Genomic DNA, 18,552 nt, shown 5'->3' with positions numbered 1-18,552 from the left:
CAGGATGGCACATCAATGCGAGCTGTGGCAAGAAGGTTTGCTGTGTCTGTCAGTGTAGTGTCCAGATGCTGGAGGCGCTACAAGGAGACAGGCCAGTACACCAGGAGACGTGGAGGGGGCCGTAGGAGGGCAACAACCCAGCAGCAGGACCGCTACCTCTGCCTTTGTGCAAGGAGGAACAGGAGGAGCACTGCCAGAGCCCTGCCAAATGACCTCCAGCAGGCCACAAATGTGCATGTGTCTGCACAAACGGTTAGAAACCGACTCCATGACCTGAATCCGATTGAGCACATCTGGGACATCATGTCTCGCTCCATCCACCAACGTCACATTGCACCACAGACTGTCCAGGAGTTGGCGGATGCTTTAGTCCAGGTCTGGGAGGAGATCCCACAGGAGACCATCCGCAACCTCACCAGAAGCATGCCCAGGCATTGTAGGGAGGTCATACAGGCACGTGGAGGCCACATACAATACTGGGCCTCATTTTGACTTGTTTTAAGGACATTACATCAAAGTTGGATCAGCCTGTAGTGTGTTTTTCCACTTTAATTTTGGGGGTGACTCCAAATTCAGGCCTCCATTGGTTAATAAATTTGATTTCCATTGATGATTTTTGTGTGATTTTGTTGTCAGCACATTCAATTTTGTACAGAACAAAGTATTCAATGAGAATATTTCATTCATTCAGATCTAGGATGTGTTATTTGAGTACTATAGCAAGATGGATTAGGGATGCTATTAGGTTAGGCTACTCTACTAGTGATGTTCCGGTTCCATAGGACATTAAGACTCATTTCACCAGAGCTGTCGCTGCCTCCTGGGTGGAAAAGGCATAGGTATCCATTGACCAGATTTGTAAGACCGCAACTTGGTCCTCACATTCAACATTCTTTAAGCACTATAGACTGGATCTATCCTCCTCTACTGACTTAACCTTTGGTAGAATGGTGCTGCAAGCAGTGGTCCCTCCCTAAGGTGATTTGTTTCTTTATAAATCACTCAGGTGTGTTGTTATGGGTGAAATGAAAATACCAAAATTACTTACTCGGTTTTTTCAGAGCTCATGACAGCACACTTATATTTCCCCCTTCTCACACTGTTTGGTGTTCACTATAGAAATTAAGTAGTGTTGGGTGAAATTATGAATTGGTGTTGATTGAATATATAATTATTTGGAGGTCCCCTCATACTCTATAACCCAACTGATGCGGGGGGGAGGTACCTCCCTTTTATTTCAGTGGGTTTCCTGTCTTTGGTGGGCGGATCCCTCTCTCTCAGGTGTTCTGTCATGGGCTCTGGAAAAACTGATTACTGGTAAGTAATTTTGATATTTTTGATCCAAGGGCCACATTGTCATGCTGAACCAATCCGAAGGGCCACAAAAAAAAATTAATGGGGTATTTACATGACTACATCTGCAGAACCGAGAGTTTCTGCTCCAAAAAATCAATGTGAACACACCCAAACTTAAACTGAGTTTTTGGAGCAGAAGCTCAATTAAATCCTCCTTATAATCTCAAAACTAGATTTTGAGGATTTTTCAGTTTTAACATTAAGCACATTATGGATTGCTAGATGATGAGAACCACCGTCAGTACATGAATATATCACGAAGCTTAGTATAGTGATCGATTGCAGTTTCAGGTTAGTTCCATATACTCTTGTATCACGTAAACCTGCAACTCCCAGTATGTCATTAACAATAGTAAGAAGATACTTGAAGTTGTTGTTACTAGTGTTGAGCCACCCCCGTAGTGTTCGAGTTCGGTTCGGTTCGTCGAACACCCGTGTGTTCGCCGAACTGTTCGTCGAACTGTTCGTCGAACACCTTCGAACACCGTTAAAACCAATGGCAGGCAAACAAAAACACATAGAAACACATAGAAAACACCTTCAAAGGTGTCCAAAAGCTGACAAACTGCTCAGAAGACACAACTAACACATGGAAAAGTGACAAGTACATATAGTCATGAGAAAAGAAAAGAGGTGGAGGAGTAAAAGGAGGGGGAGACACAGATATAGGCATGTCATGCCCTTCTAAGATCCAAAAAGTGAGAAGCCGACACGTTCAGTCCGCTCCTGCCCGTGCCACCTCCGTGTCGCCGGGTTTGTGCCAGAGCCGCGGTGAACGCTGATGGCCAGCCCCCCTCTCCCAATACTGGTGCCTGTCTGCTGGTGGGTCGAGCGAGCCCCCCTGTGGTGGAGGCAGCTCTAAGCTTTTTAATTTAAATTGTCTCTCTAATTTGAATGAATACACTTTAAATCCATTTACAAGGATCTATTGGAGGGCAAGTCTCATGCCAGCAGCCACGTAATTCCAGCTCCAGTAGCGTCCACTAAAGCTGCTGCAGTTAAAAAGCTTTTATAAGGATCGAGCTCGGCTGTCCACCGCAAGGCATCCTACTGCCAGTCCCAGCCCCTATGCCTTGGGGTGCCTCCTGATGCTCTTCACTGAGTATCCCGTGGTCCCGAAGCATTTCCTTTGAAAAAATTAAGTGTCCAAACTACAGGTGGTGTAGCTTGCTTAACAGCCGGGATAATCCGCTGACTAGCAGACACTGCTACTAGGCACAAAGTATTTCCTGGGCTAGATGCAGTTAAAAATTTGTAATTAGATACTCTCGTTGGATGCTGAGAAAGCATTCCATAGAGTCTCCTGGCACGCCATATATGATTCTCTTAAAAAGCTTGGGGTAGGGGTCTAGGGGACCCTTTTATAGACAAAATCACGGCCCTGTATCGCAATACGTCACCTAGGCTGAAGATAAATGGAACTGTAGCACCCTGAGGGCTCGGTTGCTACAGAGGTATTTCACCTCACCCAGAGGTGTGATATCTCACTCTCAGGTAAGGATGTAGTGTGGATCAGGACCCGACACCTGCATGCATTACACCACATTGCCGTGGGGCATGGGGCAGGGCGACCAATATGCCCCTGAGATGGGCACGACAGTCCCTGTCCCTGGCTGGAGTGGGGGGAGGGAACACTGAGGAAGGGGAACCCTGTAGTGCAGGAGCAGGGAGGAAGCAGTTCCTGGGTGCATTGAGAAGGGAGTATAAAAGGTGGGCACCATCTTAGTTCATTGCAGAGAAGTCTGAGCAGAAGTGGCAGGGAGCAGGGGCTCTGCATGAGCTCTGCTCCGGAGGCGGGCCTAGTAACAGAGGCCCAGGCCTGGAAGAGGGAGAAGGAAGGAAGAGGAGCGGAGAAGGCTCCAGGAACGAGGAACGAAGGGATCCCAGGGGTGCGGACGGGCGAGTCGCCACCGCACGCCCGAATCCACCTGCATGGAGGGGTCAGGCCAAAGGGGGAGACCGGTCCCCGAAACTAGTGGAGGCAGGAAATGACCCTCAGCTAGAAACCGGAGGCTGTGACATTTTATGTGGCGCAGCCCCTCGCTACACCCGCTAGGAGGGCAGCACATAGGGTCAGGGAAACTGGCACCAAGTTTACCAAGAGGAGGCCCGAGGCAGCCGGACAGAAGGGTTGGTAAGAAAGGCCAGACAAAGGACACACAAAGGGGGTCCTGTGAAGCGCTCCAAAGTTATCTGGGAGTTGTCTGAGCCCCTCACCTGGTGAGCACAGTACGACGTGGGCAGCCGTTACCTGCAGACGTGGTCTGGATAATAAGAACTGTGAGTAAAGGCCCTGGACTGCATCACTGACTCCGTGTCGTTACTGCTGCTGCCCTGCACCATCACCCCCATCCTCCGCATACACTGCCCTGAGGCTATACTCCTCCCGTGGGGAGTTATGCTACGCTCTGCTGCACCCACAACACCAGCCTCAGTGGTCTGCCCTGCAGCGGCGGTTCACTCTGACCGCAATCCACGGGTGGCGTAGTCGGACATTTAAACATCAAAACCACATAAATAGTTCCGCCACTGGTTTGACCACCCTGAGCCACGGAACCGGGTCGCCGCCACGAAGACTACAACCACCAGCATCCACCAAAAAGGGTCCGGCTCCTGGTGTCCCAAGGCCCAGGGGGTGCATCAGAACATTTTCATCACCTTTCACAATCACCAATGGGACAAGGCAGGGATGTCCTCTGTCCCCTCTCTTATACATCCTAGTGACGGAGCACCTGCTCTCATCAATTCGCCATAACCCCAATATTAGGTGGATTGAGGTGGGAGGCACCGAGTACAAGTGCTCTCTATTTGCTGATGATGTACTAGTATATATCACTCAATCACATATATCCATCCATGCTGTTATGGCTGAAATAGATCACTTTGTTACATGGTCAAATTTTAAAATCAATGCAGCGAAGTCTGAGGCCCTCGATGTCTCCCTCCCCAAATCCATATAGGATTCCATCCAGTCCAACTTTCCCTTTGCCTGGCCCTCACAGGGTATCAAATACTTAGGAATTCCTATTCATAGAGACCTCTCCCATCTATGTTATCTTAATTTTGGGCCCTTTATTGAACAACTCCATACAGACCACGGTTGGCAAGTTAGAACTGTAAGATTCACTACGTGAACCACTGGTGTTTTGTGGAAAAGCACATGTACACTGTGTTCCAAATTATTATGCAAAAAGTGTTTAGGAGTGATAAGGGAAGAATTTGTTTGTTTGTCAGTTAAACTCATTGATGGTGATGTGTGTCAGGGCTCTTTATATCACTGTAAGCAATTGCAGACACCTGTGCTAATTAGTTTGGCAGGTGTGTCCAATGAAAGGCAAGACTACTTAAGAAGGCTGTCTCACATTATTAAGCAGCCTACATTTTCTGCCAAAATGGGAAAGAAAAAGGATGTGTCGGCTGCTGAGAAGCAACAAATTGTGGAGTGTTTAGGTCAAGGCATGACTACAATCAACATTGTGCGATGATCAGGATGAAGTGTCTTGGCAATCAAGAAGTATGTAGCTGATTCACAGTACACACGTGTGCGTGCTGATAAGGGCAAATTGAGGACTCTTTCCTACAGGCAATTACGTCAGGTTAAAAGAGCAGCGGCAAAAAAGCCTTGTCATAGCAGCAGACAAGTTTTTGAAGCTGCTGGTGCCTCCAACGTCCCCCGAACAACAAGATGCAGGGTCCTTCAGAGGTTTGCAGCTGTGCATATGCCATCCTGTCGACCTCCTCTATCCACTTCACACAAGCAGAAACGGCTCCAGTGGGCCAAACATTACATGAAGACTGATTTCAAAACTGTTTGTTCACGGATGAGTGCCGTGCAGCGCTCGATGGTCCAGATGGATGGAGTGGAGGATGGCTGGTTGATGGACACCCCACGCAAACACGGCTACAGCGCCAACAAGGAGGAGGTGGAGTAATGTTTTGGGCTGGAATCATGGGGAGAGAGATTGTCGGCCCCTTTAGGATCCCTGAAGGCGCTAAAGATGAACTCCATAATGTATGTGGATTTTCTCAAACAGCACTTCCTGCCATGGTTCAAGAAGAAGAACCATGTATTTCACAGCAAGATCATTTTTTTGCATGATAATGCACCATCTCATGCTGCACATAAAACATCTGCATCTCTGGCTGATATGGGCATAAAAGGGGACAAACTTATGTTGTGACCCCCATGCTCCCCTGACCTCTACCCCATTCAGAACCTCTGGAGCATCATCAAAAGGAGTGTCTATGATGGCGGGAGGCAGTTCACATCTAAGCAACAGCTCTGGGAGGGTATTCTGTCCTCATGCAAAACAATTGAAGCAGAAACCATCCAAAACCTGACAAATTCAATGGACGAGAGAGTTCAGAAGCTCCTTTCGAACAAGGGGTCCTATGTGAAAATGTAACATCACCTAGAATAAAGTTTTGAGTTGAAAACTGTTTGATTTCAGTTTCTAATAACCTGCTAATGCTTATAATTTCAAAAATGACCATTTTTTTGGTCTTTATTAAAATGAAAAGGTTGATCGAAAAGTTTGGGGGATCTAAGAGTGTGGCAACCCTGTAGTCATGATTACTTCGAATTCTGACAATATGAGGGTCATGTTGCAGGTAGTGCAGCAAGAAGGCACTTATGTGTCTTGCGCATCTCGGAGCCCCAAAATTATTTTCCGGGCTAGATGCAGCTAAAAATTATTAATAATTTTAAATCTGGTGGAGCTTAGTATAGATGGGCTAATAGGATCAGTGCTGCACACTGCTACAAAGCCCAAATTATTTTCCAGTCAAGATACAGATAAACATGATTAGTAATATGAAAGCTTAAAACGGTTGGAAGGGTGATTTTAACCAATCATCAAGCTTTTACTCTCCCCAGGATGACACAGGGGTAGAAAAGTCGTTTCGGATCCATGATTTGTTCATCTTTATGAACGTGAGTCTGTCTACATTATCAGTGGAGAGCCGCGTGCGCTTATCTGTCAGCACACCACCAGCAGCGCTGAACACACGTTCAGACAGAACGCTGGCTGCGGGGCATGACAAGATCTCCAAGGCGTAAGTGGCTAGCTCCGGCCATTTATCCAGATTGGAAGCCCAAAAAGAGCAAGGGTCCAGTGACACAGTCATGGCTTCAATGTTTACTTGGAGATACTCCTGTACCATCGTCTCTAGGCGTTGACTATGTGTCAGACTTCTTGTCTCCTGTGGCCTTGCAAAGGATGGGCTAAAAAAGTGGTGAAATGATTCCGCAAAATTGATGTTACCAGCAGATACTGTGCTTCTGTTACGGTTTGAGTGCTGAACACTTGACGGTCCCACGGTTGGCAAGTTGGAACTGTGAGATTCACTACGTGCACCACTGGTGTTTTGTGGAAAAGCACATGTAAGATTCTGCAACAGTCTCTGCTGATACTCCTGCATGCGTGCATCCCTTTCTATGGCAGGAATAATTTTGGCAAATTTACTTTTGTACCGGGGATCTAACAGTGTGGCAACCCAGTAGTCAGGATTATTTCTAATTCTCACAATTCGAGGGTCATGTTGCAGGTAGTGCAGCAAGAAGGCACTCGTGTGTTGCGCATCCAGGAGCACCAAGTCCCTGTTGTGTTGGTGGCGAGGTAACAATCATGCTTCCTTCCTCTGTCCTCTCCCCCCAACCTCGCACAACAGAAATATGATCAAGGTCTCCCTCATCTGATGAGTCTTCCATCAGTTCGTCCTCCACTTCTTCCTGGGCTCCTGCACCTTCCTCACTAGTTTGGCTGCTACCATGTGCCCTGGTAAAACCATCTCCCCCACCCTCACATGCCTGCCGCCTTGGTGCTGCCGACTGTCTGGACCTTGCAGATGTTAGCCCTTCCGCATACAACTCCTCCTCCTCTACTTCCTCCACCTCCTCTTGTGCCACCACCTGACTCCGAATTCTGTTTAACATGTGCTCCAGCATGTAAATCACCGGAATAGTCATGCTGATAATGGCATCGTCAGCACTAAACATCTTCGTCGCCATTTCAAAACTGTGCAGAAGGGTGCATAGGTCCCTGATCTGAGACCACTCCTGCAGCGTGATTTGCCCCACCTCCAGATCTCGTTGGCCCAGGCTATACGTCAGAACGTATTGCACCAGGGCTTGTCGGTGCTGCCACAGTCGCTGCAACATGTGCAGAGTTGAATTCCACCGGGTAGGCACATCGCATTTTAGCCGGTGAAGTGGCAGGCCCAACGACTTCTGTAGAGATGTAAGTCGCTGAGCTGCGGGATGCGAACGGCGGAAGTGAGCACACAGCGACCGTGCCCTCTGCAGAAGGCCATCTAGTCTGGGATAGTGGGCTAAAAATTGCTGGACAACCAGGTTCAACACGTGAGCCATACAAGGCACGTGTGTGACATTGCCCCGGCGAAGGGCCGCACCCAGGTTTGCAGCATTGTCGCACACGGCCTTCCCTGGTTTCAGGTCCAGTGGAGACAACCATTCATGAAATTGGTTCTCCAGAGCTGACCACAACTCCTCACCTGTGTGACTCACATTTCCCAGACATTTCAAAGTAAAAACCGCCTGATGACGTTGAGCCCTACTGCCAGCATACTAAGGAGGTGTGCAGGATCCCTTCTGCGCAGTTAGAAAGCTTGTGGCATGACCAGACAGGCTTTGGGTGCAGGTGGAAGACCGAGAGGAGGTTGAGGAGGCAGAAGCAGTGGAGGAACTTTGACATAAAGAGGATTGACGCACAACTCGTGGGGACGGCAAGACTTGGACAGCAGCCCCTTGTCCTGCTGTCACCATAGTTACCCAGTGCCCAGTCAGCGACATGTAACGCCCCTGTCCATGCCTACTCGTCCAAGTGTCTGTGGTGAAATGCACCCTGTCACACACAGAGTTTCTCAAAGAAGCGGTGATGTTGTGTGCGACATGCTGGTGGAGCGCAGGCACACCTTTCTTTGAGAAGTAGTGCCGACTGGGCATCTGGTACTGGGGCACTGCGACGGACATAAGGTCTCGAAAATCCTCTGTGTTCACCAGGCGGAAAGGCAGCATTTCTGTAGCCAAGAGCTTGCAGATGGTGAAATTCAACCTCTTAGCTTTCTCATGGCTAGGAGGAAATGGTCTTTTACTTGTCCACATCTGAGGGACCGAGGGCTGGCTATTGTGCTTAGACGGGGTTGATAGGGTGTCCCCGGCAAACTGCCGGTCTGTGAGGAAGATGCAGGCGGACATGTTAGGTTGCCTTGATCCAAAGGTGGTGCTATCGATGTCGGACAGTGCTCAACACCAGCTGGTGTTACCACCTCCAAAGAAAATGATGACCTGCCAATCACGCTGGCTGTTGCGGGTAAAGAGGTGGCAGGTCTGCGCCCCAAAACAGGTGTGACTGCTGTCCCCCCAGTCACAGAGGATGAAGAGGCCGTGGATGCACAAGATATGGCAGACGGTGGTTGGCCCGGCCGGCTAGGCCGCATTGTAGCACACTGAGCTTCCCACTGCAACTTATGCTTCATGTCCATGTGCCGGTTCATGCATGAAGTACTCAAACTATGTATTTTTTGGCCTCTACTTAGCTTTTGCTGACAAATGTTACAGATAACACGAGTTGGGTCATCTTTATCGATCTGAAAAAATGCCCAGGCTATGCAAGGCTTAGCACCCATGCGACCTGAAGAGCCACCACGACTTGTGGTGAGAGGCAGAGTTGTGTTTGAGGATGCAGTTGTTGACGTGCTTCCAGTACTACGTCTATGTCCAGGAAGGCGCAACCTGACCTCGTCGTCACTAGCATCTTCCTCCACCTCCTCTGCTGACCTCATCTCTTGGCTGACTGTGGGTTGACAGTAAGTGGGATCTCCAACCTCATCATCATCACCCTGTGCGTTATCACACCCGTTGTCCTCAGAGCCAACCTGTTCCTGCCCTGACAAAAAACTAAAGTTGTCGCTCCAATCAGGTATTTGAGTCTCATCATCGTCTTCCTCATTGTCTCCACCAACAGGAGTTACAGTTTGGGAATGAGGGTCTACATTATGGTCAGAACCTTCTGTGTCTGGTCCTGGATCCGATTCATAAAGATTCTGGGCATCAGTGCAGATCATTTCCTCGTCTGGATTCACAGAAGTGCTGGAGTCGACCTCTGATTCCCAGGCTATAGTATGAGTAAACAGCTCTGCAGACTCAACCATCTGTTCTACCTCATACTCAGACGGGCAGCTGGAGATTTGGGAGCTGTGAGGAAGCAAGTGCGATTGGGGTGACACATTTTAGGACTGGAGTATTTGTGATGTTGAAGTTGATGTGGAGGAGAGCCCACTTAAAGGAGCACTTGATATCCGTTGAAGCACCTGCTGTTTTTGTGCCTCATCTGAAATTTGTAGCGATTGGCGTGGCCGTAAGAAAGGGATCTTATCACATTGTCCACTAAAAGAAGTAGACATTTTAGTTTGGCTGGAAGATGGTCTTTCTTCTGCAGATGTTACTGTTGCTTTAACACCTACCCCACGGACACAACCTTTTTTCCCCTTCCCAACACGCCTATTCCCCTTTCCACCAGCAGCAGGCCTTTTTCCACTCATTTTGGTGGTTAACTAATTCACAACTCTGGAGTTGTTTGCACAAAAAAACAATGGATGGGAACCGAGCAGAGCTGAGTGGCCAAACTGTGGTATTAGGCCAAAACTATTGGCTGGGTTAGATGCAGAAAAAAATTATATTCAATTTGCAACCTGATGGACGTCAGTATAGATGGACTAATAGAGAAAGTCCCACACACAGCTAGAAGCCCAAATATTTTTTCAGAGGTAGATGCAGAAAAAAAATATATTCAGTTTGCAACCAGATGGAGGTCAGTATAGATGGACTAATAGAGAAAGTCCCACACACTGCTAGAAGGCCAAATATTTTTTCAGAGCTAGATGCAGACAAAAAATTATTTTTAATTTGCAACCTGATGGAGGTCAGTATAGATGGACTAATAGAGAAAGTCCCACACACTGCTAGAAGGCCAAATATTTTTTCAGAGCTGGATGCAGATAAAAATTATTTTTAATTTGCAACCTGATGGAGGTCAGTATAGATTGACTAATAGAGAAAGTCCCACACACTGCTAGAAGGCCAAATATTTTTTCAGAGCTGGATGCAGATAAAAATTATTTTTAATTTGCAACCTGATGGAGGTCAGTATAGATGGACTAATAGAGAAAGTCCCACACACTGCTAGAAGGCCAAATATTTTTTCAGAGCTAGATGCAGACAAAAAATTATTTTCAGTTTGCAACCTGATGGAGGTCAGTATAGATGGACTAATAGAACAAGTCCCACACACAGCTAGAAGCCCAAATATTTTTTCAGAGGTAGATGCAGAAAAAAATTATATTCAGTTTGCAACCTGATGGAGGTCTGTATAGATGGATTAATAGAACAAGTCCCACACACAGCTAGAAGCCCAATATTTTTTCATAGGTAGATGCAGAAAAAAAATATATTCAGTTTGCAACCTGATGGAGGTCAGTATAGATGGACTAATAGAACAAGTCCCACACACTGCTAGAAGCCCAAATATTTTTTCAGAGGTAGATGCAGAAAAAAATTATATTCAGTTTGCAACCTGATGGAGGTCTGTATAGATGGATTAATAGAACAAGTCCCACACACAGCTAGAAGCCCAATATTTTTTCAGAGGTAGATGCAGAAAAAAAATATATTCAGTTTGCAACCTGATGGAGGTCAGTATAGATGGACTAATAGAGAAAGTCCCACACACTGCTAGAAGGCCAAATATTTTTTCAGAGCTAGATGCAGAAAAAAATTATATTCAGTTTGCAACCTGATGGAGGTCAGTATAGATGGACTAATAGAACAAGTCCCACACACTGCTAGAAGCCCAAATATTTTTTCAGAGCTAGATGCAGAAAAAAATTATATTCAGTTTGCAACCTGATGGAGGTCTGTATAGATGGATTAATAGAACAAGTCCCACACACAGCTAGAAGCCCAATATTTTTTCAGAGGTAGATGCAGAAAAAAAATATATTCAGTTTGCAACCTGATGGAGGTCAGTATAGATGGACTAATAGAGAAAGTCCCACACACTGCTAGAAGGCCAAATATTTTTTCAGAGCTAGATGCAGAAAAAAATTATATTCAGTTTGCAACCTGATGGAGGTCAGTATAGATGGACTAATAGAACAAGTCCCACACACTGCTAGAAGCCCAAATATTTTTTCAGAGCTAGATGCAGAAAAAAATTATATTCAATTTGCAACCTGATGGAGGTCAGTATAGATGGACTAATAGAATGATGCTATGCCCAAAAGATTTTACTTCACTAGGTGCAGTAAAAAATTGGTATTCTATACACAGGTGGTATATCTTGCAACACAGATAGGCTACTCCACTGACTAACACACTCTGCAATAGGCCAAAAAGGATTAGCTTTGCTAGATTCAGCCAAATGCTGTGATAAAAACTTGCACAGCACTGGCACAGACCTGCCTGGCAAAAACTGATAGGAACTGATGTAACCTAGTCCTGAAAAGGACTGCAATTACAATTAGTCTTTACTCCCACAATCTATCTATTTAAGAGCACAGACCTGCCTGATAAAAGTCGTAGGAAATGCTGTAACCTAGTCCTTAAAAGGACTGCAATCACAACTATTCCCTACTCCCAAGCTATCTGTAGATTTGTGCGAAAATTGGCTTGAAATTAACAAGGTATAGCGCACACAGCAACAGCGGTGCCGTCTAACACGCAGCTGCAAAGCTAATCCTTTTTGGCCTATTGCAGAGTGTGTTAGTCAGTGGAGTAGCCTATCTGTGTTGCAAGATATACCACCTGTGTATAGAATACCAATTTTTTTACTGCACCTAGTGAAGTAAAATCTTTTGGGCATAGCATCATTCTATTAGTCCATCTATACTGACCTCCATCAGGTTGCAAATTGAATATAATTTTTTTCTGCATCTAGCTCTGAAAAAATATTGGGCTTCTAGCTGTGTGTGGGACTTGTTGTATTAGTCCATCTATACTGACCTCCATCAGGTTGCAAACTGCATATATTTTTTTCTTCCTCTACCTCTGAAAAAATATTGGGCTTCTAGCTGTGTGTGGGACTTGTTCTATTAATCCATCTATACAGACCTCCATCAGGTTGCAAACTGAATATATTTTTTTCTGCATCTACCTCTGAAAAAATATTGGGCTTCTAGCTGTGTGTGGGACTTGTTGTATTAGTCCATCTATACTGACCTCCATCAGGTTGCAAACTGAATATATTTTTTTCTGCATCTACCTCTGAAAAAATATTGGGCTTCTAGCTGTGTGTGGGACTTGTTGTATTAGTCCATCTATACAGACCTCCATCAGGTTGCAAACTGGATATATTTTTTTCTGCATCTACCTCTGAAAAAATATTGGGCTTCTAGCTGTGTGTGGGACTTGTTGTATTAGTCCATCTATACTGACCTCCATCAGGTTGCAAACTGAATATATTTTTTTCTGCATCTACCTCTGAAAAAATATTGGGCTTCTAGCTGTGTGTGGGACTTGTTCTATTAAGCCATCTATACAGACCTCCATCAGGTTGCAAACTGAATATATTTTTTTCTGCATCTACCTCTGAAAAAATATTGGGCTTCTAGCTGTGTGTGGGACTTGTTGTATTAGTCCATCTATACTGACCTCCATCAGGTTGCAAGCTGAATATATTTTTTTATGCATCTACCTCTGAAAAAATATTGGGCTTCTAGCTGTGTGTGGGACTTGTTCTATTAATCCATCTATACAGACCTCCATCAGGTTGCAAACTGAATATATATTTTTCTGCATCTACCTCTGAAAAAATATTGGGCTTCTAGCTGTGTGTGGGACTTGTTGTATTAGTCCATCTATACTGACCTCCATCAGGTTGCAAACTGAATATATTTTTTTCTGCATCTACCTCTGAAAAAATATTGGGCTTCTAGCTGTGTGTGGGACTTGTTCTATTAATCCATCTATACAGACCTCCATCAGGTTGCAAACTGAATATATTTTTTTCTGCATCTACCTCTGAAAAAATATTGGGCTTCTAGCTGTGTGTGGGACTTGTTGTATTAGTCCATCTATACTGACCTCCATCAGGTTGCAAACTGAATATATTTCTTTCTGCATCTACCTCTGAAAACATATTGGGCTTCTAGCTGTGTGTGGGACTTGTTCTATTAATCCATCTATACAGACCTCCATCAGGTTGCAAACTGAATATATTTTTTTCTGCATCTACCTCTGAAAAAATATTGGGCTTTTAGCTGTGTGTGGGACTTGTTGTATTAGTCCATCTATACTGACCTCCATCAGGTTGCAAACTGAATATATTTTTTTCTGCATCTACCTCTGAAAAAATATTGGGCTTCTAGCTGTGTGTGGGACTTGTTCTATTAATCCATCTATACAGACCTCCATCAGGTTGCAAACTGAATAGATTTTTTTCTGCATCTACCTCTGAAAAAATATTAGGCTTCTAGCTGTGTGTGGGACTTGTTGTATTAGTCCATCTATACTGACCTCCATCAGGTTGCAAACTGAATATATTTTTTTCTGCATCTACCTCTGAAAACATATTGGGCTTCTAGCTGTGTGTGGGACTTGTTCTATTAATCCATCTATACAGACCTCCATCAGGTTGCAAACTGAATATATTTTTTTCTGCATCTACCGCTGAAAAAATATTGGGCTTCTAGCTGTGTGTGGGACTTGTTGTATGAGTCCATCTATACTGACCTCCATCAGGTTGCAAACTGAATATATTTTTTTCTGCATCTACCTCTGAAAAAATATTGGGCTTCTAGCTGTGTGTGGGACTTGTTCTATTAATCCATCTATACAGACCTCCATCAGGTTGCAAACTGAATATATTTTTTTCTGCATCTACCTCTGAAAAAATATTTGGCCTTCTAGCAGTGTGTGGGACTTTCTCTATTAGTCCATCTATACTGACCTCCATCAGGTTGCAAATTAAAAATAATTTTTATCTGCATCTAGCTCTGAAAAAATATTTGGCCTTCTAGCAGTGTGTGGGATTTTCTTTATTAGTCCATCTATACTGACCTCCATCAGGTTTCAAATTGAATATAATTTTTTTCTGCATCTAACCCAGCCAATAGTTTTGGCCTAATACCACAGTTTGGCCACTCAGCTCTGCTCGGTTCCCATCCATTGTTTTTTTGTGCAAACAACTCCAGAGTTGTTAATTAGTTAACCACCAAAATGAGTGGAAAAAGGCCTGCTGCTGGTGGAAAGGGGAATAGGCGTGTTGGGAAGGGGAAAAAAGGTTGTGTCCGTGGGGTAGGTGTTAAAGCAACAGTAACATCTGCAGAAGAAAGACCATCTTCCAGCCAAACTAAAATGTCTACTTCTTTTAGCGGACAATGTGATAAGATCCCTTTCTTACGGCCACGCCAATCGCTACAAATTCCAGATGAGGCACAAAAACAGCAGGTGCTTCAACGGATATCAAGTGCTCCTTTAAGTGGGCTCTCCTCCACATCAACTTCAACATCACAAATACTCCAGTCCTCAAAGGTGTCACCCCAATCGCACTTGCTTCCTCACAGCTCCCAAATCTCCAGCTGCCCGTCTGAGTATGAGGTAGAACAGATGGTTGAGTCTGCAGAGCTGTTTACTCATACTATAGCCTGGGAATCAGAGGTCGACTCCAGCGCTTCTGTGAATCCAGACGAGGAAATGATCTGCACTGATGCCCAGAATCTTTATGAGTCGGATCCAGGACCAGACGCAGAAGGTTCTGACCATAATGTAGACCCTCATTCCCAAACTGTAACTCCTGTTGGTGGAGACAATGAGGAAGACGATGATAAGACTCAAATACCTGATTGGAGCGACAACTTTAGTTTTTTGTCAGGGCAGGAACAGGTTGGCTCTGAGGACGACGGGTGTGATAACGCACAGGGTGATGATGATGAGGTTGGAGATCCCACTTACTGTCAACCCACAGTCAGCCAAGAGATGAGGTCAGCAGAGGAGGTGGAGGAAGATTCTAGTGACGACGAGGTCAGGTTTGCGCCTTCCTGGACAGAGACGTAGTACTGGAAGCACGTCAACAACTGCATCCTCAAACACAACTCTGCCTCTCACCACAAGTCGTGGTGGCTCTTCAGGTCGCATGGGTGCTAAACCTTGCATAACCTGGGCATTTTTTCAGATCGATAAAGATGACCCAACTCGTGTTATCTGTAACATTTGTCAGCAAAAGCTAAGTAGAGGCCAAAAAATACATAGTTTGAGTAATTCATGCATGAACCGGCACATGGACATGAAGCATAAGTTGCAGTGGGAAGCTCAGTGTGCTACAATGCGGCCTAGCCGGCCGGGCCAACCACCGTCTGCCATATCTTGTGCATCCGCAGCCTCTTCATCCTCTGTGACTGGGGGGACAGCAGTCACACCTGTTTTGGGGCGCAGACCTGCCACCTCTTTACCCGCAACAGCCAGCGTGATTGGCAGGTCATCATTTTCTTTGGAGGTGGTAACACCAGCTGGTGTTGAGCGCTGTCCGACATCGATAGCACCACCTTTGGATCAAGGTAACCTAACATGTCCGCCTGCATCTTCCTCACAGACCGGCAGTTTGCCGGGGACACCCTTATCAACCCCGTCTAAGCACAATAGCCAGCCCTCGGTCCCTCAGATGTGGACAAGTAAAAGACCATTTCCTCCTAGCCATGAGAAAGCTAAGAGGTTGAATTTCACCATCTGCAAGTTCTTGGCTACAGAAATGCTGCCTTTCCGCCTGGTGGACACAGAGGATTTTCGAGACCTTATGTCCGTCGCAGTGCCCCAGTACCAGATGCCCAGTGGGCACTACTTCTCAAAGAAAGGTGTGCCTGCACTCCACCAGCATGTCGCACACAACATCACCGCTTCTTTGAGAAACTCTGTGTGTGACAGGGTGCATTTCACCACAGACACTTGGACGAGTAGGCATGGACAGGGGCGTTACATGTCGCTGACTGGGCACTGGGTAACTATGGTGACAGCAGGACAAGGGGCTGCTGTCCAAGTCTTGCCGTCCCCACGAGTTGTGCGTCAATCCTCTTTATGTCAAAGTTCCTCCACTGCTTCTGCCTCCTCAACCTCCTCTCGGTCTTCCACCTGCACCCAAAGCCTGTCTGGTCATGCCACAAGCTTTCTAACTGCGCAGAAGGGATCCTGCACACCTCCTTACTATGCTGGCAGTAGGGCTCAACGTTATCAGGCGGTTTTTACATTGAAATGTCTGGGAAATGTGAGTCACACAGCTGAGGAGTTGTGGTCAGCTCTGGAGAACCAATTTCATGAATGGTTGTCTCCACTGGACCTGAAACCAGGGAAGGCCGTGTGCGACAATGCTGCAAACCTGGGTGCGGCCCTTCGCCGGGGCAATGTCACACACGTGCCTTGCATGGCTCACGTGTTGAACCTGGTTCTCCAGCAATTTTTAGCCCACTATCCCAGACTAGATGGCCTTCTGCAGAGGGCACGGTCGCTGTGTGCTCACTTCCGCCGTTCGCATCCCGCAGCTCAGCGACTTACATCTCTACAGAAGTCGTTGGGCCTGCCACTTCACCGGCTAAAATGCGATGTGCCTACCCGGTGGAATTCAACTCTGCACATGTTGCAGCGACTGTGGCAGCACCGACAAGCCCTGGTGCAATACGTTCTGACATATAGCCTGGGCCAACGAGATCCAGAGGTGGGGCAAATCACGCTGGAGGAGTGGTCTCAGATCAGGGACCTATGCACCCTTCTGCACAGTTTTGAAATGGCGACGAAGATGTTTAGTGCTGACGATGCCATTATCAGCATGACTATTCCGGTGATTTACATGCTGGAGCACATGTTAAACAGAATTCGGAGTCAGGTGGTGGCACAAGAGGAGGTGGAGGAAGTAGAGGAGGAGGAGTTGTATGCGGAAGGGCTAACATCTGCAAGGTCCAGACGGTCGGCAGCACCAAGGCGGCAGGCATGTGAGGGTGGGGGAGATGGTTTTACCAGGGCGCATGGTAGCAGCCAAACTAGTGAGGAAGGTGCAGGAGCCCAGGAAGAAGTGGAGGACGAACTGATGGAAGACTCATCAGATGAGGGAGACCTTGATCACATTTCTGTTGTGCGAGGTTGAGGGGAGAGGACAGAGGAAGGAAGCATGATTGTTACCTCGCCACCAACACAACAGGGACTTGGTGCTCCTGGATGCGCAACACACATGAGTGCCTTCTTGCTGCACTACCTGCAACATGACCCTCGAATTGTGAGAATTAGAAATAATCCTGACTACTGGGTTGCCACACTGTTAGATCCCCGGTACAAAAGTAAATTTGCAGAAATTATTCCTGCCATAGAAAGGGATGCACGCATGCAGGAGTATCAGCAGAGACTGTTGCAGAATCTTACATGTGCTTTTCCACAAAATACCAGTGGTGCACGTAGTGAATCTCACAGTTCCAACTTGCCAACCGTGGGACCGTCAAGTGTTCAGCACTCAAACCGTAACAGAACCACAGTATCTGCTGGTAACATCAATTTTGCGGAATCATTTCTCCACTTTTTTAGCCCATCCTTTGCAAGGCCACAGGAGACAAGAAGTCTGACACATAGTCAACGCCTTGAGACGATGGTACAGGAGTATCTCCAAGTAAACATTGAAGCCACGACTGTGTCACTGGACCCTTGCTCTTTTTGGGCTTCCAATCTGGATAAATGGCCGGAGCTAGCCACTTACGCCTTGGAGATCTTGTCATGCCCCGCAGCCAGCGTTCTGTCTGAACGTGTGTTCAGCGCTGCTGGTGGTGTGCTGACAGATAAGCGCACGCGGCTCTCCACTGATAATGTAGACAGACTCACGTTCATAAAGATGAACAAATCATGGATCCAAAACGACTTTTCTACCCCTGTGTCATCCTGGGGAGAGTAAAAGCTTGATGATTGGTTAAAATCACCCTACCAACCGTTTTAAGCTTTCAAATTACTAATCATGTTTATCTGTATCTTGGCTGGAAAATAATTTGGGCTTTGTAGCAGTGTGCAGCACTGATTCTATTAGGCCATCTATAATAAGCTCCACCAGATTTAAAATTACTAATCATGTTTATCTGTATCTTGACTGGAAAATAATTTGGGCTTTGTAGCAGTGTGCAGCACTGATCCTATTAGGCCATCTATACTAAAGCTTC

This window comes from Phyllobates terribilis, unplaced genomic scaffold (assembly GCF_046119375.1).
Source record: "Phyllobates terribilis strain yellow unplaced genomic scaffold, ASM4611937v1 Scaffold_1__5_contigs__length_1240528914, whole genome shotgun sequence".
NCBI classification, from domain to species: domain Eukaryota; kingdom Metazoa; phylum Chordata; class Amphibia; order Anura; family Dendrobatidae; genus Phyllobates; species Phyllobates terribilis.
This window is presented reverse-complemented; position numbering follows the sequence as displayed.